We start from the raw sequence: 5,151 nt of genomic DNA, 5'->3' as shown, positions 1-5,151 counted from the left end.
CTACAGCCTCTGCAATGCTGTGTTACTGACAGCCAAAGGTGAGCATCTGGAAGAATCCTGATTAAATACAACACTAACCAGCTGAGCCCAGTCATACGCCCCATCACCTCTCAGAAGGCTGATCTGGATCCCCTACCCCGTCACTTCCTTTGTGCCTGTCAGACAGCTCCATCATCAGGTTGTAAAAGTGTCTGAATGCCACATTTAAGAACAGCATCAGCTCGCATCTGTGTGTTTAGGAGACTTCCTCACTGTTTCAGGAAGCAGCAATTATTACTGTTGTGGGAACAACCTCAACAGTTTGGCAGAAAAGCTGGAAGGTGAGTAAATAAATTCAGAAAAGACGTTTTTAAACTTTGGTCCATAAGAACATGAGCCGAACACAGTAGAAAAACCTGGTGCAAAACCTCTGCTGGTGCAGCTACACCGTTCCCAGCTCTCAGCTAATATCTGTACTCTGTACTCTAGACTGAGCTACAGCCTACAGACAGGGTGACTCAGGGGACTGGTTTGGAGATTGCCGTGTCGTGATCTGTGATATAGGCAAGATATGGGCACTGTTCTGAGACTGATACAGATGGATTTTGAAACGGCATTTGATTTGTCAACCACAGTGGCAGTCAGTTGATAACAGTAGGGGTTTTTTCCAGGAAACTTTATGAGAATTTAGGAGAACAATAGGACTGTGCCTACATCGATCTATTTGCAACACAGGTCCCACAGCTTTTTTAGCATCTCCTCACACTACAGATCTTCATTAATTAATTCATGTATCTAGCCTCATTTTACTGCATCTCAGACTTTATAAAGGCTTTTGCATTCTTCTTAACTCTCATAACTCCAATAACAGTTTTCAGGAAAAATAAGTTTTTGACCTGCTTACAAGGTTTTCACTATATGGAATAAGATTTTTCAAGTACTAAAAGTCCTGCATATTTTATTTAAGCGAAATGCTCAGCCACCCACAATGAGCTCAGAAGCAACCAGTTTCTGTTGTGACTTAATCCTTTGCACAATGGTTGAGAGAGATTGAGACAGGAAGGGCAAGTTCTTACTGCACGAGCTAAAGCAGCACAGAGGCTCCAGGGCACGGAAAGGAGGAAGGAAATTAAGAGGGGGGAGCACCATTTTTCAAGACAGGAAGAGGACAATAACCTCCCATCTCCTTTAGCAGAGAAACACAGCTCTAGATGGAACATGGTATGTTAATGTGTTCATGTGCCCTGCTAAGGCATTCCTGCTAACCTCAAGATTATTCTGTTGACGGCCAATTTACATTCATTTGTTCTTGGGACAAGACTGGGAAGAAGCATATGCCTTTCCCTTATTTAAAACTCAATACTTGCTTGTTGATGATAATGGCAGAAAAAACAAGATGTCTGTTTCATTCTTATTTAAGTAATCCTTTTATCTAATTAAATCCAATTCTTATGCTTCCCTTCCTCTCTCCCCAAAAAATCTCAAAACAAAACCAAAATAGTCAAGACATTCTTTTCACTTTCACTTTATTAAAAAGGTTGTTTAAAAAAAAAAAATTTTTTTCTTCAAATGTCACTGAAAGTTAAAAATAGGAAGGTACCAGAAAAGTCTTTTGTAGTGCAGTCATAACAGTATCACATCATTGTTGAGCACCACAATTAAAATGATACATTATGACAGTGATGTGATACATCTCTGCATTTGGTCTTTCAGGATGCAGCAAAAAAACTATTCCAATTTTTGTTCTGTCTGCCAACCATTTTTTCAAATGGGCTGCTGTTCATGTACTTTGAGATGGTAAAGCATTCTTTCCTTTAGATGCTGTGATATGGGTATTTTTAAAACACATTTTTGAGGTGTTAAAATAACATTATTGTATAGCCACCAAACCTGCTAAGTCAAGAAAAAGAAGACTAAGAAAAACTCTGGGATACGTAATACTTTTAGCTGGACCCAAGAGCTACAGTTTGTTTGGAAGACTGCAGCCAGGATAATTATGTTGCCTTTTGTGAATTAAATAAGAGTTGCAGGTGTGAAATTACTTTTGATATTTAGATAATTAAATTAATTTAGGAGACAAATTCATGCTGACATTTGTGAATGTAGATGCTGCTACATATCAGACTGAAAATGAAATTGAAAATCCTTTAAAGCTGAAGCCACCTAAAGAGGCATTTGTGAATTATATGAATACTGTTTTCTTTACAGTGAAGGACCATCACAAGAGAACTCTCCTCTTCAGAAACCAATCCTGTTCTATAATGCATAAATGATTGTGTCTACAGTAAACTAAAATCTACATCTGTCAACCTTAATTTATAACCAGACTTAATAAGATATTAATTAATATTTTGTTCCTTTATACCATGTGAACTAAGATCAAGGAAAACTGCAAATTGGAATGAATTTTCAGATGCATTTCTTATGTAGATAAAAGGCAAAAAATTCACCATTGCACCAAACCTTGAATATGCAATGAATCACGCAAGTGAATACCAATCTAAGTTTAAGCACTCCTAGGTATTTGCAATATTGTGTTAAAAATCAATGAGAACACCAGTGGCCAGCCTATTTAAGACCCATGCTCATGAAGCTCCCCTCCAAGTTGACTTGGCCATGGAATCATCTATTTGTGATATGAATGTTATGTACTCTAAGACATTTGGCTGATACTTCTTTGCAGAGAGAACTTTCAGAAACCGCAGATTTTTTTAAATAGATGTTTCTGCCTATACAGATGGTACAAACTTGCATACATCAAGATCAAGGTGTCTAAGTCAGCAGTATTGCATCAGTGGAAAAGGAATAACCTGAGAAGGTAAGAGTCCAATTGTTCTTCAAGCAACACAGTTATTCTTTATAACTCTAAGGGCCTGGAAATTTAGATTATTTATTTATCCAGGTTCAATAAATCAACGCTGCAATAGGTAGCTCAACAACAAAAGTGATATTGAAACTAGAAGGCAATTCACAAGAAGAACATGCTACCAATGTGATTAAAGTGTTGCATGAATCAACACTGAGAAGAACCAGAGTATGTAATAATGACATTTAACTCAGAAAAAAAGGTAACAGGAACAAAAAAAAACCCAAAACCAGACCACAACTATTTATCTTAAGGGTGACAGGGAGTGAGGGGGGAAGACTTGTTTGCCAGGACAGAGTAAGTTATTTCCTATTATTATATCTGAAAAGGAAGATTTATAGGAAAAAATATTTACTGAAGTTAATGGTAGTGGTAGGGATAACTAGAATGTGGGACAGTATAAAGGCCATTTGTAGAAGCTGTACTACTGGAAACACCCAAAAGTCAACTGAAGTATAAACTGAAACTATTAGAGTTGGCAGTTTTTCTACCACCTAGACTGTAACACCCCAGCCTGGGTAGAATGATGCTGTGTGAGATCTTGTCATCCTGCTAAAGTCAAAGAAGACAACATCTGCTGCTCCTTCCTCATCCATAAATCTAGTCATTGCATTATAACATGAATCAGGTTGGTCAAGCATATTACTCTTGGCAAATCCACACCGTCAGTTCCCAGTGACCTTCTCTTTCATGTGCTAAGAACTGAATTCCAAGAGGACTTGCACCATAATTTCCTGGGGACCTAAGCAAGGCTGACCCATCTGGTCCCATGAATTTGTACAGGTTAAGATTTCTCAAGTGAACCCTGACTGGACCCTCCTGCACTACCAGTAGTTCCTCTTGTGTTTGAGCCTGTCTCCAGGCACAAAGGCCTGGGAGATGCTGGTAAAGACAGAGGTGAATAAAGTGTTGAGTACCTCATTCTTTTTGTATCTGCTGCCACTAATTTACCCAGCACATTAGCCATGGGCCTACATTTTCCTCATTTGTTATTTGCTGCTAATGTAGTGGTAAGCATGCCCTTGCTGCTTATTGTCAGTCTCAGCTCTAGGTGAACTTTGCTTTCCTACTACCACCTGTGCCATCCTGGGCAACTTCTATATTCTTTCTTTGTAATATGCTCCTGTTCCTGCCTCTTACATATGTTCTTTTTGCATTGCAGCTCAGTCATCTGTTCCTGATTTGGTCAAGCCAGTCTTCTGATATGTATACTCACTTTCCTGAGTCCTGGCATGGACAACTCTTTACTCCTTAAGAACAACATTTTCTGAGTCAGTCAGCTCTCTGGAGCTCCTTTGCCCTTCAGTGCTGCCTTCTACAGGATGCCACCTACCAGCTCCCTGAATAAGCCAAAGTCTGCTCTTCTGAAGCCCAGGGTCTCTCCCCTGTTCTTTTCTTACCTCACCCCCCATCAGGAACGAGAGACAAGGCTGCAATAGATCCCACCAACAAACTACATCATCTCAGATCATAGCATGCAAAGGCCTGAGGTACTCGGTCCTACAACACACGTAGTGGAAATCACTCCTGTAAAGCTGAAGACCCAGGACTCTGAATGCTTGCAGAGGAAAGTTCACTGTGCAGCAGAAAATGTGTTTATTTTGTTTTCCTTCCTAAAAAATTTAATAAATGGCAAAGGTTGTCCTGTGTGTACGTATGGATTTCATTATTCAGGGGAATTTATATCAACTTTTAAAAGATATAGTTATCAATCCTGACGTGTCACGTAAATACATTTATTCTTTATAAAATATGGCACTGGGGGATTCCAAAGCTGTGTTCTTATCCGCTTTCTTTCAAATGTTCAGCAATGACAACTGTACCAGCCTCCTATGAATTCAGAGGCAGCTGTTTATTTCTTTATGCCTCACTGTCTTTCTCTACCCAGTTGCCTCTTAAACTGTAAGCCCTTTGTGGCAGAAAAGCCTTTTGTTCATTGTTTTGTGGTGGATTTTTTTGGACAGCACCCAGCACAATGAGGAATGAGGTTCCTAAGCTTTACCATAATATTAAGCAACATATGTTCATCCATTTTTTTCTATTTTTATATTTATATAGGTGACATTTTAGACCCTTTGTACCCAGCTCAGCCACACTACAGAAACTGCTCCACACACATCTTCCCTAAGATAGTGGTTTCGGCTACAGTAAGTAGAAGATTGTTCCAAATACTCCTCTTCAAATGTGTAACATAAATATTGCCCAATACATCATCTACAGATATAATCAGATTTCTGAAGAGAGACAGAGGCACAGAAAGATGACAAAGTTATGAGCTGCTATTGCCAGAGAGAGCAAGATGATCT

At 39.1% G+C, this 5,151-nt stretch overlaps 1 long non-coding RNA gene across 1 annotated transcript; it reads left to right on the top strand.

The window, feature by feature from the left end:
* Positions 1–220: 220 nt before the first annotated feature.
* Positions 221–4,488, top strand: LOC130146355 (uncharacterized). The gene is made up of 3 exons (XR_008820872.1): positions 221–320; positions 2,663–2,797; positions 4,008–4,488. It is a non-coding gene; the product is annotated as an uncharacterized LOC130146355 (long non-coding RNA).
* Positions 4,489–5,151: the final 663 nt, after the last annotated feature.

This window comes from Falco biarmicus, chromosome 3 (genome assembly GCF_023638135.1).
Source record: "Falco biarmicus isolate bFalBia1 chromosome 3, bFalBia1.pri, whole genome shotgun sequence".
In the NCBI taxonomy this organism is placed as follows: domain Eukaryota; kingdom Metazoa; phylum Chordata; class Aves; order Falconiformes; family Falconidae; genus Falco; species Falco biarmicus.
The sequence above is the reverse complement of the archived record's forward strand: the minus strand, read 5'-3'. Positions and strand labels throughout refer to the sequence as shown.